This window comes from Oryx dammah, unplaced genomic scaffold (assembly GCF_014754425.2).
Source record: "Oryx dammah isolate SB20612 unplaced genomic scaffold, SCBI_Odam_1.1 HiC_scaffold_2, whole genome shotgun sequence".
NCBI classification, from domain to species: Eukaryota; Metazoa; Chordata; class Mammalia; order Artiodactyla; family Bovidae; genus Oryx; species Oryx dammah.
This window is the reverse complement of record NW_024070186.1, coordinates 189,554,168-189,573,447: the sequence shown is the minus strand read 5'-3', so window position 1 is coordinate 189,573,447 and position 19,280 is coordinate 189,554,168. Positions and strand designations below refer to the sequence as shown.

General features: G+C 44.3%; 1 protein-coding gene across 2 annotated transcripts in view; it reads right to left on the bottom strand.

The window, feature by feature from the left end:
• The window catches only part of LOC120878144 (general transcription factor II-I repeat domain-containing protein 2), a 48,685-nt gene extending 42,142 nt beyond the window's left edge, over positions 1 to 6,543 (bottom strand). For both annotated transcript variants that reach the window (XM_040260767.1, XM_040260776.1), the window contains exon 1: positions 6,181 to 6,543. The gene's annotated coding sequence lies outside the window, so the exon portion shown is untranslated. The remainder of the gene's footprint in view (positions 1 to 6,180) is intronic.
• Positions 6,544 to 19,280: the final 12,737 nt, after the last annotated feature.

The window sequence follows — 19,280 nt, the reverse complement described above, 5'->3', positions numbered from 1 at the left end:
TCAGATTTTTTGTCCATTTTCAAACTAGAGTGTCTGCATATTTTTATTATTGAGTTTATACATTCTTTATATTTTCTGGATACAAATCTTTTATATGTGATGGGCAAATATTGGGTGGCCAAAAAGTTCATTCAGGTTTTTCTATAACATGGTATGGAAAAATCTAAATGAACTTTTTTGGCCAACCCAATATCTTCTATATTGGGAAAGGTAGCAACCCAATGTTTTGCTATAGGAAGCAGTATACAGAGGTAACTGATAAAACTTTATGATGTTTATCAGTAATCTAAGGATGATGTGGCCACAGATACTTTATCTCAAGTGGTTCAGAAAAAACTTCGTACTACACTTGTAATTTTTCTGTAAGTTTGATACTGTTTCAAATTTCTAAAAATTATTTTTTAAGCTTACATCAAATATACACACATTTCTGTTTCTTAAAATTGTACAGTCAATGGGTTTTATAATTCCTTTAATAAGTATTTAGACTGTACCTTCAAGAATTCAGATTAAACTACTTCATGTGAAAGTCCCAACTTGAAATAATTTTTATTTGTGCAAAATCTATCTATTGGCAAAGACAGAATTTCACTTCTATTTCTTTTCTATATTTTTACACATCACCTGCATTACTTTGTTCAAATATTAAAATCTCTTTCCCATTGTTAAGTTATAGAAATCTCACAAGGATTTTTAAATCAGCTTTTAAATATATCGAACATTGGTCAACTTTTATCTTGCTGTTGATGTTTAGTCGCTAAGTCTTGTCCGACTCTTTGCAACCCCCTGGACTGTAGCCCACCAGGCTCCTCTCTCTGTCCATGGAATTTTCCGGGCAAGAATACTGGAGTGGATAGCCATTCCTTTCTCCAGTAGATCTTCCTGACTCAGGGATTGAACCTGTGTCTCCTCCGTTGCAGGCAGATTCTTTACCGTCTGAGCCATTATTTAAAACTGTGATGAAGAAGCTGATAGTCTTATTATTAACATTATTTTTTTATGCGGGTCATTTTGAAAGTCTTTACTGAATTTGTTATAATACTGTTTCTGTTTTATGTTTTGGTTTTTCGGCTGCCCTCCCTGACCAGGGATCAAACCTGGACCTCCTACATTGGAAGTTGAAGTGTCAACCATTAGACTGCCAGGGAAGTCCGAAGAAACTGATATTCTTGACTATCACCTTTCTGAGTCAATTAATTCAAATACTGCTTAAAAATAAGACTATGTCTCATTTGGCAGAGTTGCGTCTTACAACGGAAGTAGGGACACCAAAAGGTAAATTCAAGTATGGTCAACACTATTGGAGGAAGCAGTGAACACCTTTCCCAGAGGGAACACTTTTCTTCTTTGATTTCTTTAATTGCTTAGGGGAGAGGCTTTTCTGACTCTTAATCTGCACATGCAACTTTGCCGACACTGCGCACTTTTTTGGGTAAGTGGTTCTGAAATGTGTCAGCCACCTTTGGCAGGCTCTGTGCTGTCTATCACCAGTCCACCCCCTTTGGTGGTGGTTTCCCTTTTGTCTTAGAATTTTGCCATTGACAGATATGTCCTTAGATATGTCTTCCAGCCACAACTTTAATACTTTTCAGCCTCTCTCAAGCCTTCTCTTGGCTGGTCACTTAGCAACCTCTGGAGCCCTCAGCGCCACAGTTTGCTAACTCTCCTGTCGACGGCATGAATTCTGGATTCATCCTGACCTTGCTGTGATCTCTTGCTAAGTCCCTCAGAGCCAGTTTTCCCTGCTGTGTTGACCTGGGTCATTGTTTCCACCATTAATTATCCAATGATGTAGTGAGGGGCCATAATGTATGAAAACTATACATTTTAAAATAATATAATCACACTTGATGTTGTGAGATGCTCATACTGACAGCTACCAGAGATGAGCCCACTTAAAGGACTGGCATATTCCAGGCTCTTATTTTATGCTCCCATCCAATCTGTAATTACACCACAATAATCTCTGAGAGGACTGTGATGCCAAAACTTTAACAGAGAATAAAATAACAAGCAGAATGAAACTAGTTGGAACTCAAAAAAGATCTTATCAGTGGGCATCAATGGTAGTAATTTTAAAAAATGAATGTTTTGTAATTTAATTTAAAAAATGAGTGTTTTATAATCATCACCTACTTGCACCCTTTACTTAACAACAAATGGAGGCAGGAACTTTGTCTTTTATACTTTACGCTTTAGAACACATCATGCGTTAACAGCACATCAAAACTAACGAACCATGATTATAAGCTAATTTTGTGGTTTCTCACCTTGAGAACACTGAGGAAAAAAAGAAATCACTGCATTCGAATAAAGCTAAAAGTCCTAGACAATGAGAGCTAGTACCACAGAGTTCCAACTCCCAAAGCCAATGTAGTGATTGAAATTCAAAGCATTGGGTATGTTCATTTAGAGCACAGATTTTACACTGTGCTTAACTTTTTGCTTTTTTAAAACTGGAGATGTAAACTAAAACAACTCTCAAATCTCTTAGCTCTCCCAGAAATCTTTGAGGACTTTCCTTTTCAATGTTATATTTTACCAATGAAAAGCAAACATCAAAACCAGACTGCCTCCTATTTTGGTAAATAAAGTTTTACTGGAGCACAGCCACACTCATTGCTTTACATCTTCTCCATTGACTGTTTTTCCGCAAAGGCAGGGTTGCAGGTGACAGAGACCGCATGCCCTCAGAGCTGGAAATATTTATTATCTGACCCCTTACAAAAAAAAGTTTGCCCATCCTTGTTCTAGATTTCATTTCCACCACTTATAATTTTCATCATTTGGAATAGCATCCACTCCATGTATCAAAACTCTGAAATCCTGAGACAGACGTCTGCTTTGCTTTTTAAGCTGTTTCCAGATTTTTCTTTTCAAAGGTTAATTTTTTTCAGGTCCCTGAGGCCTTGATTGTATTTAGCAAGTTCCTAAAGTGCCACCTTCTCCCAGGTCTACAGTAAATGGAAACTGCAAACCCAAGTGTACCTATTCATCATTCAGCAGAAACATACTGAAGTGGTCAAGAGGTACAAACTCCCAGTTATAAAATCAATACGTTCTGAGGATGTAACAGACAGCTTGGTGACAACAGTTAATAATGCGTGCATGTGTGCCCAGTCGTGTGTGACTCTTTGAGACCCCATGGACTGTAGCCCGCCAAGTTCCTCTGTCCTTGCGATCTCCCAGGCAGGAATACAGGAGTGGGTTGCCATTTCCTTCCACAGGGGATCTGCTTGACCCAAGCATCGAACTCACATCTCCTGAATCTCCTGCATCAGCAGGTGAATTCTTTACCACTGAGCCACCTGGGAAGCCCATAGCTAATAATACTGTACTGTATATTTGAAAGTTGCTGAGAGAACTGATCTTACCATGAGAAAAAAAAATTGTAACTGTGATGTGATGGATGTTCACCAGTCATTTCACAATACATACATATGTCAAATCACTATGTTGTACTCCTAAAACTAACAGAATGTTATATGTCAATTATATCTCAATCTGAGAAAAAATATTCTAAAAAAAAGAATAATAACAAATTTCAAGACAACAAGGGCTCTTGTGGAAGGATCAAGGAGTACGGAAAAGAACTAGAAATATAATGTATTTTCAATGACAAAAAATGACAAAAAAAAAACCTAGGTAAAATTAAATGCTTAACAAATAGTCAAGTACTTCAGCTTAGCCGAACGAATGCTTAAAACTTTTAAAAATGTAATGCGCACCAGCTGTATGAAAACATATACTGCTGACAGGAAGGACAAGGGGGAAACAAAAGTGAATAAAATCCACACCCTGTGCTCTGGAGTGAGACACAGCAGGAAAGACAGCAGAATAGCAGGTGATAAAGGCAAAATGGGAGCCAGATGGCCCTGAAATGGTCTAAGCTGCTGAGTCAAGAACGTGCGGGATGAGAATGAAGGCATGTGAGCAACTTCTAAAACCTGAGAAAAAGCGAAGAGACCATCCAGGCTGCAGGTGTGGGCAAAGACCCAGAGCGCTGGGCAGCAAACACTGGGGCTAAATAACAGGAAGGCAGGAAGAACAGGGACCCACTCCAAATGGACTGATGCCTGCAGCTGCCTGGTGCCAAGCCCTGTGTCCTCTGAAGGCAAGGTGGCTGGTCACGCAGACCAAACCTTCCTCTCCAAATGTAAGAAAGGAGAAGAGCCTGCTCAGTTCTTCACATGCAGCTGTGAGCAATACCCAGTTTCCCAATTCCCAATCTTGTATCTTCATATCTGCTTACTTCAAATTACCAGCAGGAAATGAAACAGTGACATTTTTGGCCCAGCAATTCCATTCCTTGGCAGGTACTCAAGAGTGGAAAACAAATGTACACACACACACACACACAAATGTGAACATGGCTGTTCACCACAATATACATAATAGCCAAACAGTGGAAAAAATTTTTAAAAATTCATTTGACAGAAAATGAAAATGTGGTATACCCATACAATGGATTATTAGTCAGCCATAAGAAGGAATGAATGAATGAAGCCAGATCCCAAAGATCCTTTGATGATTCTGTGCTTAGGAACGATGTGGAACAAGAACTATTTGGAATGTCAGAGACATAGGGACAGAATGAATATTGGTAGTATCCACGGCTGGGGTGGGAAAGGGGAACGACTGTCTTAATGGATTCAGCATTTCTTTTGGGGTGATGAAAATGTAAGGTCTGTCTAGTCCAGGCTATGGTTTTTCCAGTAGTCATGTATGGATGTGAGAGTTGGACTGTGAAGAAAGCTGAGTGCCTAAGAATTGATGCATTTGAACTGTGGTGTTGGAGAAGACTCTTGAGAGTCCCTTGGACTGCAAGGAGATCCAACCAGTCCATTCTAAAGGAGATCGATCCTGGGTGTTCATTGGAAGGACTGATGCTGAAGCTGAAACTCCAATATTTTGGCCACCTTATGCGAAGAGCTGACTCATTGGAACAGACCCTGATGCTGGGAGGGATTGGGGGCAGGAGGAGAAGGGGACGACAGAGGATGAGATGGCTGGATGGCATCACCGACTCGATGACATGAGTCGGTGGGATCACCTTCCTGGACATGAGTTTGGGTAAACTCTGGGAGTTGGTGATGGACAGGGAGGCCTGGCGTGTGGCGATTCATGGGGTCGCAAAGAGTCGGACACGGCTGAGCGACTGAACTGAACTGAAATGTTCTGGAATTAGTGGTGATGGCTGCATAACTGTGAATAAACAATAATCACTGAACTATACGGGGCTTTCCAGGTGGTGCTAGTGGTCAAGAACCCGCCTAGGAGGCCAAGAGCCATGGGTTCGATCCCTGGGTCGGGCAGATCTCCTGGAGATGGCAACCCACTCCAGTATTCTTGCCTGGGAAATCCCACGGACAGCGAAGCCTGGCGGGCTCCATTGGGTCGTTGAGTCGACACGACTGAAGCGATTTAGCACCTCACACACACTGAACTACACACTTTTAAAGGTGAATTTCAAGGAGTGTCAATAAAGCTGCTATTAAACAGCAAGGACGGGGAAAACAGCCCTCCAAGCCTTTTTTCTCCTTTACATCTAAATCATAACCGTGACGGAGTGTAGTTCAGGACCAGAGACTCTTCTTCTGGCCTCTGGATTGGTTTTCTGCTCACAAGCCGGCCGCGGGTGGCCGCCCCACTGGGCACACCCACGACAAAGTCCACGTCGCGCGGCACTCGGCAATCCGCGCGACAGGAGGCAAGGGATCGGGACGCCCCCGCCGGGGAGCGGGACGCAGTTACCAGGCAACAGCGGCTAACCCGCCCCCACCACCTAACCAATCACGCACTTCCGCACGCAGCGCAGTATCCCGGCGTACGACCGCCGGAGCGTGACCTCCGACACACCAGGCCCTAGAGTCCAGAGCCGGCAAGCACCCGCCCCCACTGCCACCGCTCAGCCAATCAGAAGGGAAAGGGATGCGCGATCCGTGCGTGCGACCGTTGCCCCCGCGCCTGGGCTTTCTCGCCCCACCCCCACTCCTTGGGCCCTGCCCGCTGGGAACTGGTTCGGGGGGCCCGTCGGGCCGCCTGAGGAGGGGGGGTTTGCAGCGCACGCCTGGGTGGGTAGCCTCCCCAGGCTTCCCCTCCGCCAGGTCTGCGGGACGAGAAAGTTCCAAGCAAAGCACCCGCTCTTAATGGCGGCTGCGGCGGGGGCGGGATACGCACCTGAGGTCCCCGCCGGCGGGCAGCGCCAGGCCGGCCGCGGGGTCTGAGGTCTGGGCCACCTGGGAGTGCCTGGCGCCGAGTGCGGCCTGCCGCGACCGTCTGGAGGCGAGGGCTCGGCGTTGTGGGCGGCGGCCGGAGCCCTGCTCTCCACTATCCCTCCTTTATCTTTCTTTCTTTTCCTTTTTTTTTTTTTTTTGGCTTCCTGGAAGGCAGCCTGGACTCGTGTGTCCGCAGCGCCCCAAGTGGGAGTTGCCGTTTCCGGTGCCGTGGAATCCACTTCAGCTGCACATTGAGTTTGTTGGAAGTCGCTTAGTCCCGCGCTGTTCAGGGCCAGAAGTGCTTGTCCATCTCCAGCCTTTGATGGGTGTCTGCACGTGTCGCCCTCCTCCCCCCGCCGCCCCCGACACCGCCTCCAAACGTGGATGTCCTTTCTTGCTCTTATTTAATTTTACACTTTTTCGCATGATTGCATTAAGCGGTGAGGTCATAGCTCCAGTGACCTGTGAATCTGCCTTAAAGCCATTGAGTTACATTGTAATACTGTTAACAGTTGTGTCCTGACCTTTTGATGGGACTCGGTGACATTACTGGGCTTCCCTGGTGGCTCAGAGGTTAAAGCGTCTGCCTGCAGTTCAGGAGACATGGGTTCGATCCCTGGGTTGGGAAGATCCCCTGGAGAAGGAAATGGCAACCTACTCCAGTATTCTTGCCTAGAGAAACTCATGGAGGAGCCTGGTGGGCTACAGCCCATAGGGTCGCAAAGAGTCGGACACGACTGAGCGACCTCACTCACTCACTCAGTGACATTACTAAGGAGTCGAGAGCTGTCCTCCTGATGGTGCTGGTGTCAGGTTCTCCAGCAAATAGTCAAGTATTACTTTAGTGTTGTTTAGTCAAAGTCCGTTACATTTTATTTTAAATATGCCAAAAGGAGAGTTGCTGCTGTTGTCAGTAGCTAAGTCGTGTCCGACTCTTAAGACCCCACGGACTGCAAAAGAATAGGGTAATAGAAACCGTTTACGCATTGCTCAGATTTACGTAGCATGCCTTATTTTAAAGGACTATTTAGACACAATTGAAGACGCTGTTCTCATTCCTTTTTCTTTACTATCTTAGAGTTCTAATACGCATTTTCTTTTGCAGAAAGGCAAGTGTCCCAAATTCCTTGAACTTTTTTTTTTTTTTTGTGAGTGGCTAACAAGGGTATTGAGCTTTACTAGCATGTGAGATGAGTGCAATTGTGCGGTACTTTGAGCATTCTTTGGCATTGCCTTTCTTTAGGATTGAAATGAAAACTGACCTTTTCCAGTCCTGTGGCCACTGCTCAGTTTTCCAAATTTGCTAGCATATTGAGTGCAGCACTTTCACAGCATCATCTTTCAGGATTTGAAATAGTGAGCGGTGAAATTCCATATGTTCAAGCTGGTTTTAGAAAAGGCAGAGGAACCAGAGATCAAATTGCCAACATCCGCTGGATCATAGAAAAAAGCAAGAGAGTTCCAGAAAAACATCTATTTCTGCTTTATCGACTATGCCAAAGCCTTTGACTGTGTGGATCACAACAAACTGTGGAAAATTCTGAGAGAGATGGGAATACCAGACCACCTGACCTGCCTCTTGAGAAACCTATATGCAGGTCAGGAAGCAACAGTTAGAACTGGACATGGAACAACAGACTGGTTCCAAATAGGAAAAGGAGTACGTCAAGGCTGTGTATTGTCACCCTGCTTATTTAACTTATATGCAGAGTACATCATGAGAAACGCTGGGCTGGAAGAAACACAAGCTGGAATCAAGATTGCCGGGAGAAATATCAGTAACTTCAGATATGCAGATGACACCACCCTCATGGCAGAAAGTGAAGAGGAACTAAAAAGCCTCTTGATGAAAGTAAAAGAGGAGAGTGAAAAAGTTGGCTTAAAGCTCAACATTCAGAAAATGAAGATCATGGCATCTGGTCCCATCACTTCATGGGAAATAGATGGGGAAACAGTGGAAACAGTGTCAGACTTTATTTCTTTGGGCTCCAAAATCACTGCAGATGGTGACTGCAGCCATGAAATTAAAAGACATTTACTCCTTGGAAGGAAAGTTATGACCAACCTGGATAGCATATTGAAAAGCAGAAACATTACTTTGCCAACAAAGGTCCATCTAGTCAAGGCTATGGTTTTTCCAGTGGTCATGTATGGATGTGAGAGTTGGACTGTGAAGAAGGCTGAGTGCCAAAGAATTGATGCTTTTGAACTGTGGTGTTGGAGAAGACTCTTGGGAGTCCCTTGGACTGCAAGGAGATCCAACCAGTCCATCCTAAACGAGGAGACCAGTCCTGGGTGTTCATTAGAAGGACTGATGCAGAGGCTGAAAGTCCAATACTTTGGCCACCTCATGCAAAGAATTGACTCATTTGAACAGACCCTGATGCTGGGAGGGATTGGGGCAGGAGGAGAAGGGGACAATAGAGGATGAGATGGCTGGATGGCATCACCGACAATGCACATGAGTTTGAGTGGACTCTGGGAGTTGGTGGTGGACAGGGAGGCCTGGCGTGCTGCGATTCATGAAGTCGCAAAGAGTCGGACACGACTGAGTGACTGAACTGAACTGAGCTGAACCAGGGTATTCGAGAAGGAAATGGCGATCCACTCCAGTACTCTTGCTTAGAAAATCCCATGGACAGAGGAGCCTGGTAGGCTGCAGTCCATGCGGTCGCTAGAAGTCGGACAGGACTGAGCGACCTCACTTTCACTTTTTACTTTCCTGCATTGGAGAAGAAATGGCAACCTACTCTAGTGTTCTTGCCTGGAGAATCCCAGGGACGGGGGAGCCTGGTGGGCTGCCATCTATGGGGTTGCACAGAGTCGGACATGACTGAAGTGACTTAGCAGCAGCAGCAGCAACAAGGGTATGCTTCCTAGGAGATACTATTTTAAAAAGCTGTGCTTCCAAGGTAAAGATAACTAGCAATTAGCTGAGATGGTACCTGCTTTATGATATTTTTAAAAGCAATGTTTGAAAATCCTCGTGGTATGTTATAGTTGATTCTTCGTTATTCATGGCCTGTAAAGCCTTAGCAAACAGGGTTCTGCCAGCCTCTTCACATTTTTGTGGCACTATTAAATGTAACTTTGTTTTATGTGTGTGTCTGTTTAAAGACATGAACTCATGGCCAACAGTGCCGTGAAGGAAGGAAGCTTAGCTAACACAAAGTGTTTTCTACCTAACGCTCATTGCAGTCTTCAATGCTTACAGTTTGAGGACCACCATTTTAAATAGCAAAATCATCAAAACAAAAACAAACCAAAAAACCCCCACAAAATGTGGAAAGTGTGGCATTAAATAGACCAGGAAAAGGACACGTTTATGGTGTAAGAGCTGGTGCCACCCTATTCTACCTCAGCCTGGAACGTGTATGGCAGCTTTTTTTTTTTTTTGCCATTCTTCTCTGTCTGCAAATGATCAGGGAAAGTAGGGTGACCAATGCTTTTAAATTTACCTGTGAGTTGAAGTGAGCAGGTGAAATCCCAAATCTGGAGCTAGTGAATAATAATGATTGATTTAAAACTTAACCTGTATATCAAGAGCTTCACGCTTCCCTGGTGGCTCAGTGATAAAGAATCTGCCTGCAATGCAGGAGATGTGGTTTTAGTCCCTGGATTGGGAAGATCCCCTGGAGAAGGAAACGGCAACCCGTTCCAGTACTCTTGCTTGGAGAATTCCATGGACAGAGGAGCCTGGCGGGCCACAGTCCATAGGGTGGCAAACTAGTCAGGCATGACTTAGTTACTCAACAACAATGTGTAGAAAAGAAATGGAAATTTAGCTAAAATAAGTAAGACATTTGTTTTTAAATTATTGTTTGTTTAATCTTTATCTCATTATTTAAATAATTTCCTTGTATATTTCATAAACTTCATATTAGTATCAGTTCAGTTCAGTCACTCAGTCGTGTCCGACTCTTTGTGACCCCATGAACCACAGCAAACGAGGCCTCCCTGTCCATCACCAACTACTGGAGTCCACCCAAACCCATTTCCATTGAGTCAGAGATGCCACCCAACCATCTCATCCTCTGTTGTACCCTTCTCCTCCTGCCCTAAATCTTTCCCAGCATCAGGGTCTTTTCAGATGAGTCAGTTCTTTGCATTAGGTGGTCAAAGTATTGGAGTTTCAGCTTCAACATCAGTCCTTCCAATGAACACCCAGGACTGATCTCCTTTAGGATGGACTGGTTGGATCTCCTTGCAGTCTAAGGGACTCTCAAGAGTCTTCTCCAACACCACAGCTCAAAAGCATCAATTCTTCAGTGCTCAGCTTTCTTTGTAGTCCAACTCACATCCATACATGACTACTGGAAAAACTATAGCCTTGACTAGATGGACCTTTGTTGACAAAGTAATGTCTCTGCTTTTTAATATGCTGTCTAGGTTGATCATAACTTTCATATGAAAATAACTTGTATATATTTTCTCATGCTTACCAATTTTTCCCATAGGGATGCATAATCAAAATAATTTGAAGACTAATGCCCTAAAAAATTGGAAGCACCCTTTTCTTAGAAAATTGAAAGAAGAATTTATTCCCAAGTAGTGAGCTGAAGTCATCAAGCAGATGGCTGAAACCAATGATAATATTAAAGTATGCCACATTTATGTGACACAGGAAGACTCAAGATTGTAAAAATGCCGTTTCTTCTAGTTAATTTCTCTAAATTAGCTCATGAATTTAATGCAACTCCAATAAAAAAATCCCAGTGGGATTTTTTTAATGCAACTTGGCAAGATGATTTTAAAATTTATATGAGAGTAAATGTTATGAATAGCAAAGGCAATTTGTAAAAGAACAAAGAAGTGGGATTTGATTGAATAAAAGAGCATATTGTAAAGCTGTAGCAGGTGAAACGTTGTCATGTTAGTTGAGAATAAATCAGTAGAAACAAAAATTGAGTTCAGAAATTGACCGGTGTATAAGGAAATTTATCATATGTTATAAATGGCATTTCAGATCTTCAGATAAAGTCTGTTAATAGCCAGTAATTTAGGGGCAGTGAGATATCTGTTTGAAAGAAGAATTATACAGTCTGGTCTCACACCACTCATAAAAATCAACTCCAAATACAAGTGTTACATTAAGAGCTTTACAGATATTACAGAATATCCTTATTTTCTTGGGTAGTACTTTTCCTAAACAAGACATAGAAAGCAAAAGCTCGAAATGATAAATTTAGTAAAACTAACTATAAGAAAATGAAATTGTATAGGACAAAAGACACCATAAATTAAAAAAATAAAAAATTTCAGCACATTTCAACACACAACAATTTCTATGCAAAATATATCAGTCACTTCTTTTTTTTTTTTTTTCAGTCACTTCTATAAATTAGTAAGACTAACAACCCAATAGAAATGTGGCCAAGAATGTGAATAGACAATTCTCAGTAAAGGAAAATCATGAAATGCTAGTAAGCATATTTAAACCTTCTAGAGATTACAGAAATAAAAAGTGAATCAGTAATGAAATGTGCTTTAGGTATTAGATTGACAAAGAGTTGAAAAGTTTGTATCCAGGTGTTGGGTGTATGGAAAAATGAATCTACCCATATTCTATTGAAGCACAACTTTTGGAAATTGAAATCATTTATTAAATTTTCCACATGAGTATTTTCTGTGACCCAGCAGTTTTGCTTTTCAGTATTTACCCTGGTTGGGGCGGTTGCATGTATGTGCTCAGTCATGTCTGACTATTTGCCACTCCATGGACTGTAGCCCACCAGGTTCCTCTGTCCATGGAATTTTCCAGGCAAGAATACTATAGTAGGTTGCCATTTCCTCCTCTAGGGGATCTTCCCAACCCACGGATGGAACCCTCGTCCCCTACATTGCAGGATTCTTTACCTCTTGAGCCACTGGGGCTTCCCATCTACCCAAGAGATACCCTCAAATAAATGCAAAAGGAACGTATACAAGAATATTCACTATAATAGAAAAACCTGGAAACAACTCGAATGTCCATCAGAAGAATGGTTAAATAAGATGTGGTTCACTTACACTGATATCCAAGAGTGGAAAAGAATGGGTAAATCCAAATACATTGTTGTGAAAGTATTTCCAATATAGTTTTGAGTGAGAAGATGAAATACATATTATCTAATTTTTAAAAAACACACACATAGCAAAAATATTTTTCCATAGTACCATATATATGTGGTGCTGTGGTTAAATGAGTCTTTAGCCTTAGCCAGGTGTAGTGTTTGATTAGTTCTTCTACAAAGGTAAAAGTCATAGATTAATTGTGTAATTCAAAGTTAATAATAAAAATGTATAGGCCTAATTATTTTCACTCTTTCCCTAACTGGAGAATTTCAGCTATCCCAAAGTAACAAAGAAATTAGGATGTCTACGGAAAGATGACATTATGAGTGGGGAGAAGATTTAGTTTGGCTAACAATTCACAGATATTTTAACATTTGGGGGTAACTGATATTTTGCTGTAGGACCGTCTGTTCGGAATAGTCTTTGCCAGCATAAAGCCAGTATAGAAAACCAACCAGGCATTGATAGCAAAATGTAAAAGCCCAGGTGTGACTAAATTCAGGTCTCCTTGAGCCAAACTCAACTTTTCAGCTCTTTTAATCTGTGTCTTCCTTAGTGGGAGCCAGAAAATTAACGGGCTGCTGGGGTCCAGCCCCCGCAGGATCCAGGGAAACCTGAAGGAGAAACGGTGTCGGTGATTGCGATTGATTTAGAGAGAGAGATAGTTAAGAATGTTGTAGATAAGAAAATAGAGGAGAGAAAAAAAGAGGCTGGTGTTCCTTGGTTTATACAGAAAATCAATAAAGTCTCAAGACAAGAGACTTGCACCGTCTACGTGAGGCCACAGGTGCCCTCCCGGTCTCCCGGGGGAGTGAAGGCACAGGGCGCCTTCCCGTTCAGGTCTAAGAAACCCAGGCAAATAAGTAGACACGGAGGATCTCTGTACTCCAGATGGGAACTAGCCTGAAAGAGAGAGTAAGAGGAGGAAAATGATTGACACGAGGAGATCAAGCTGCTTTGATGAGCGAGATCCATAGCTTTATTTTTAAACAGTACTTATATACCTTTTTTGTACATAGAGGGAAATGAAAGATGCAAGGTCATACAGAGTCAGCCCAACATTCCAGCAGTATTGCCCTTATCGAAACCATGATTTTTCTGCATACCTTTTTCACAAAAGATGTTGTGTACAGTATCTTCTGGCCTTGGAGGCCTGTGAACATTTTATGACCTTCTTTTAATAAAGGCTGCTCAACCAGAAAACTTATTTTCCCTCAAAGTGTTTTTTCTTTATACTTCTAATCTATGTCAACCTCAGAAAATGCCAAACAGAGTTACGTTTTTCACAGAGCAAAGGTGCAAGAAAAAAACAATTAGCTCAAAAGTCTGATATGGTTAAATTCAAGGCTACACTTGTTTTTCTAGCATTTTCACTATGTGAACTAATGCATTCCCAGGTGCACAGTGGATAAGAGATATGGGAACTTAGCAACAAGCATTGGCCCAATAATGAAATCCTACATTAACATTAGCACTATTCTAATAACTTTTAACTCTTTCAAAGGCTCTATGTTTTAGGCTTTTCGTGCTTCTCACAGTTGGGAGGCTGTAAATAATCACATGCGTAGCTGTAAGTGTCTGGATATACCTGCTGAGCAAACTAGAATGCTAACAGGAGGTTTGATTTGAAATATTCCTCTCATGTCCAGGAGACTTATTAGCTATAGCCCTAAGTCGATTTTCTCCAGAGAAAAGTGGTCAGGGTTAGCCCCTTGTTAATGTCAGAGGAGTTGGTGAAAGTCATGAAAAAGTAAAACAGACAGATTCTGGTTTTGGGGTAGATGCTCGAGAAAGCCGAGGGAGCCCCTTGAGTTCTGAAGCCTTGCTTAACAGTTCTCTTCCACATGACTTTGTCATGGGTGGGATCTCCCATGGCGGCTCCCAGCAACGGGCAAACATTGCCACCCAGTGGCTCTGGTTCACCTTGCAGAGTATGACACGGCACCCATTTGTTCCTAAATCTCAAACCAATGGTTCTTTCAGATATCCCTTAAAAGAAAAATGTCCTGGAAATTCAGAAGACCCATGTAGGGCTATTGATTGTTTAACTCTGGCAAATATTGTCAGCATTGTCAGTTTTGCAAAATAACAGATATCTAAAACCAAAAAATGCACTAGATAAAAAGATAGCCCTGCTTATGAAAGAACAGTTGACAATTATATATGCATTTTATACATATACAAGTATATCTTAACTATATTACTAGTTGTGATGGTTGATTTAATATGTCAGCTGAGCTGGCCCACAGGATGCCCAGAGGGGGTTAAACATTTCTGAGTGTGCCTGTGATGGTGTTTCTGGAAGAGATGAGCATTTGTATGGGTGGACTGAGTACAGAAGCTGGCCCTCCCCAACGTGCCTGGGCCTCAGCCAGCTCACTGACAGCCCCAGTTGAACAAAAAGGCGAAGAAGGTTGAATGTTCTTTTTCTTTCTCTCTGCCTGTTTGACCTGGGACATTGATCTTCCCCTGCCTTCAATCTGGAACCTCCACCATTGCTACTCTGGTTCTCAGGCCTTTGGCCTCAGACTGGAACTACACCAGAACTACACTGGAACTGCACGAGCAGTGTAGTCTACAACTACACCCAGTCTCCTGGGTCTCCAGCTTGCAGATGGCACATAGTGGGAATCCTGTTCCTCCTCTTGGTTCTCAGGAGAAACCGCATACAATAATCTTTACATAGTTCTCCTTTATCAATATATGTCTGAGCTTTATCAATAAAAGCAGAGATAGACACAAAGTCTTGTACCCAGAGCCTTAGATTTGGAGGTTTCAGGAGTGAGGGCAGGGAGAAGGAATGGGTAGTAGTATCCTTTCCATACAGAGGCAAGCTGCCTTTGGTCCTCTTTACCACTGGGATTGAAAAGAACCCATTTACCAGATCAGTATCATCTGGAAGTTCCAGAAACCATGTTGATCTGTTCTAGTAAAATACTACCCCTGACTCAAAAGCTATGATTGGATTAAGCAATTGGCTAAGTTCATTGTGGTTTACAGTTGTCTGCCATTATCCATCTGGTGTTTGCAGGAGCCAAACATTCTCTCAGGTCTACAGTTCCAACTGGGGTGCAGTGTGGCTTCTCATTTAATACTGCCTAGGTTAAGAGAGCCAACCAGTCCATCCTAAAGGAGATCAGTCCTGGGTGTTCATTGGAAGGAATGATGTTGAAGCTGAAACTCCAGTACTTTGGCCACCTCATGCGAAGAGTTGATTTACTGGAAAAGACCCTGATGCTGGGAGGGATTGGGGGCAGGAGGAGAAGGGGACAAACGAGGATGAGATGGCTGGATGGCATCACCGACTTGATGGACATGAGTTTGGGTAAACTCCGGGAGTTGGTGATGGACAGGGAGGCCTGGCGTGCTGTGATTCATGGGGTCGCAAAGAGTCGGACACGACTGAGTGACTGAACTGAACTGAAGTCAAGACAGGGTGAGGAAACCAGTGTGAGCTGCTAGAAATGTGTGTCCCAACTGTGTTCCCCAGGGAAGAGCAGAGAGGTGTGGCGAGAGTCAGGCAGGAAAGGCAGATGTAAGGAGCACTGTTGAGTCTGCCTCTGTGGTCTGTGGGCTCCTGAATCTGCCAGGATCTGAGAAGTGCACAGACAGCCTCCCTGAATTGGCCTCAGTGGTAGCATTTATCCATGGGCTCCTAAGCCCATTGGTTGAAGTTTGCCTTAGGGTGTTAATTCCTTGTCTCTTCCAGGCTGTGTGTGTGTGTGTATGGGGGGGGGTGGCGTGCCCTGTGAGCCCCTCTTTGTGTCTGAGGCATCTCTGGAGTGTTTGGTAGAGATTTTAAAATGCCCGGCATGCACATGGGACACGTAGCTTGGAGAGAGCCAAACCTTGCATGGAACTGCTCACCTCACCATGTCAGAGATGTCAGACTGAGGGCACGGTGGATGCACCCGCTCCAGGACACATCTATAGCGTCACAAACCCAGGTAGAAGCCCCAGACTTTGCCATGGCCGAGAGGCCAGAGTGATCTGCAGTCCTTCTTACTCCATCTTTTCAAGCTCGTCTCTTACCTGTCACCTCCTCACTCAGCTCCGACAACCCCACCCTCCTGGGTGTGTTGGGGTTGGGGGTTGGGGTCCCAAACACACTCCTGGTGTGTGGTCAGGTAGCATTTCATCGAAGTAGTCACACACCAGAGCCAGCTCCCAGGAGCTGCCAGGCATCTCTTTTCATCAACACTAGAGGGTTTGCTAATTAGTTTAATGAGTGTTAGAAATGGGTTTAATGAAATTAGGAGCTTGTTAGTTGGTGGATCAAAGTTGAATGAGGAGACTAGAAACCACCTGTGATTTGAACAGGGGGTTTAATATGAAGAATTATTAATGGTAACAAGGGTTTGGCTAGCATGAAGTAAAGATAACTCTATAAAGAATACAGGCATAGTAGACACAGGGAGCAGTCCCCAACCCTAGGGCTGAGATAGAGTACCCCAGAGATTGCGAAGGACAGGGAAACATGGCATACTGAGTCCACGAGGTCACAAAGAGTCTGATACGACTGAGCAACTGCACAACGAAAGAAAGAGGCCACCCCCAGAGCTGAGACCCAGACTTCGCTGGTAAAGACTGAACCGTGGGTCACTGAATGGTAGGGGTCATTGTAGCACTGTGCTGGCAAAGGCCACAGGAGATGTGCTGGTACTTTACAGAAATCCTCTCTCTTGTTGGGGGACAATGAAAGTCTTCCATGGGGAGGTGCTTCATAGGCGGCATTTTGCTATGACATTGCCTGAGGGGGCTGCTCTGTGCTGCTGGCCACCGTTTGCTGCAGTAGCTGGGTGCTGGTTGTGGTCATCATTGGTTGGGCTGCTAAAGCAGTGGCACCCTCTGGTTCCAGATGCGGGTGTTGGTCTGCTCCTGTTTGGAGTAATTGAAGAGGCTTAACGGGGTATGAGAGCTCCCCCTACCGGCCTGTTTAGTTTTAGCTGAGTTTCTTGAATCAATTCCACTTCTGGAAGGAATCCAGTTTTAAAGTACTCCCAAGATCAGTTCGGAGAAGGCGATGATGGCACCCCACTCCAGTACTCTTGCCTGGAAAATCCTATGGACAGAGGAGCCTGGTAGGCTGCGGTCCATGGGGTCATGAAGAGTCGGACACGACTGACAGACTTCCCTTTCACTTTTCACTTTCATGCATTGGAGAAGGAAATGGCAACCCACTCCAGTGTTCTTGCCTGGAGAATCCCAGGGACAGGGGAGCCTGGTGGGCTGCCATCTATGGGGTCACACAGAGTCGGACACGACCGAAGTGACTTAGCAGTAGCAGCAAGATCAGTTGATAAAGAATCTGCCTGCAATGCAGGAGACCCTGGTTCGATTCCTGGGTCGGGAAGATGCCCTGGAGAAGGGAACGGCTACCCACTCCAGTATTCTGGTCTGGAGAATTCCATGGACTGTATGGTCCCTGAGGTCCCAAAGAGTCGGACATGACTGAGTGACTTTCACTTTCCCTAGATTAGCTGGTAAAGAATCTGCCTGTAATGCAGGAGACTAGGGTTCGATCCCTGGGTGGGGTAGATCTCCTGAAGGAGGGCATGGCAATCCACTCCAGTATTCTTGCCTGGAGAATCTCATGGACAGAGAAGCCTGGTTGGGCTACAGCCCTTGGGGTCCCATAGAGTTAGACACGACTGAGCAACTAACACACAGCTAAAATTGGGCGTTGGGACAGGCCTGTAGGGGAGGGCTCGTGTGCCTCACCATGTATCTTGTTACTCCAAACAGGAATAGACAAACCCTACATCTGGGACAGGAAGATGCTTCTACCCCACCAATGGGAAGTCCCCATACTTTGGAGTCCCGGCTTCTTCCAAAGGACTCGGGTTATCAGAGCCCCTTCCAACTATCCCCTTTTCCCTATAAAAGCAATCCCTTCCTTGTTCTCTGGATTTGCCTGTGGTCTACCATAGCTTGTGCTCCCTGATTTGTGATTTCTCTTCCTATTCCTAAATAACCTCACTTTTGCTGGTTAAATAACTGGCTCTTACATTATTAAAGTTGACACAGGTCTCAAGCTTATAAAAAAAAATTGAGAAAAGGGAGGAAGTGGAGGGGGGAAAAAAAGAAATAATTTGCCCTCAGCATTTGGGACTAATTTCGGATCATGGATCATAAACGGCTGCAAGAGATCCCACAGGCCATGACGTTCAAACATCACATTTATTTAAAAAAAAAGATTAGTTTCATGTATTGATTTAACCTTCTCATTTTAGAGGTGACACAGCTTCCCAGCGTCACCAGACAAGTCAGTAGTGGAGCCAGGACAGGAACCCAGCCCTCTAGACTCTCAAATGGTTCACAAGGCCCTCCCTTGTTCCTGGCTGCACGTTAAACTCTAGGACAAAGCTGGTGAGGATCATGTGAGTGAACTGGTTCTTGGGTTCATGGAACTTCAAAGGAGGTGCTCCTGCTGGATCTTAGATGAGCAGGAGTTTGCTAGACACAAGTAGGGAGAACAGGGTATTTGGAAGAGCATTCAAGGCACCGTGTGCAAAGTAAGGCCTGAAACGTCCCTGGGATTCAGAAATTACAAGTGGGACCACTTGACTTTAGTGGAGTGGTGATGGGCTGAGGGGTTGAGAAGACGCTGGGAGGACGCTGCACTGTTAGACAGCAGGGAGCTCTCTGTAGCTGGAGCACGGACTGAGCGGAGTGCAAGGGGGAGCAGCGGCGACAGGCCAGGTAAGAAGCGACAGGGACAGTGAAAGGGCGGGGACCATTATGCTGGAGTCGTGCAGAGCGGGCAACCCCTAACATTTTACTTCTGATTGCTAAAAAAGCAAAGGGCCTCTGTAAGATGAAAGGGCTTGCCAGGGGCGGGAAGGTGCTCAGCAAACGTGGGCTGTGGGGGAAGGTGAGTGAGTTCAGGGTTTCGGGAGACCGGAGAAAGGCTGCGCGTTAAGTCGGGCCGCGACGGATCCCCCAGGATCTCTCAGGATCGGTGGATACCGGCTTCTGCCTAGCCCAGCCCAGCCCAGCCTTCCCGCC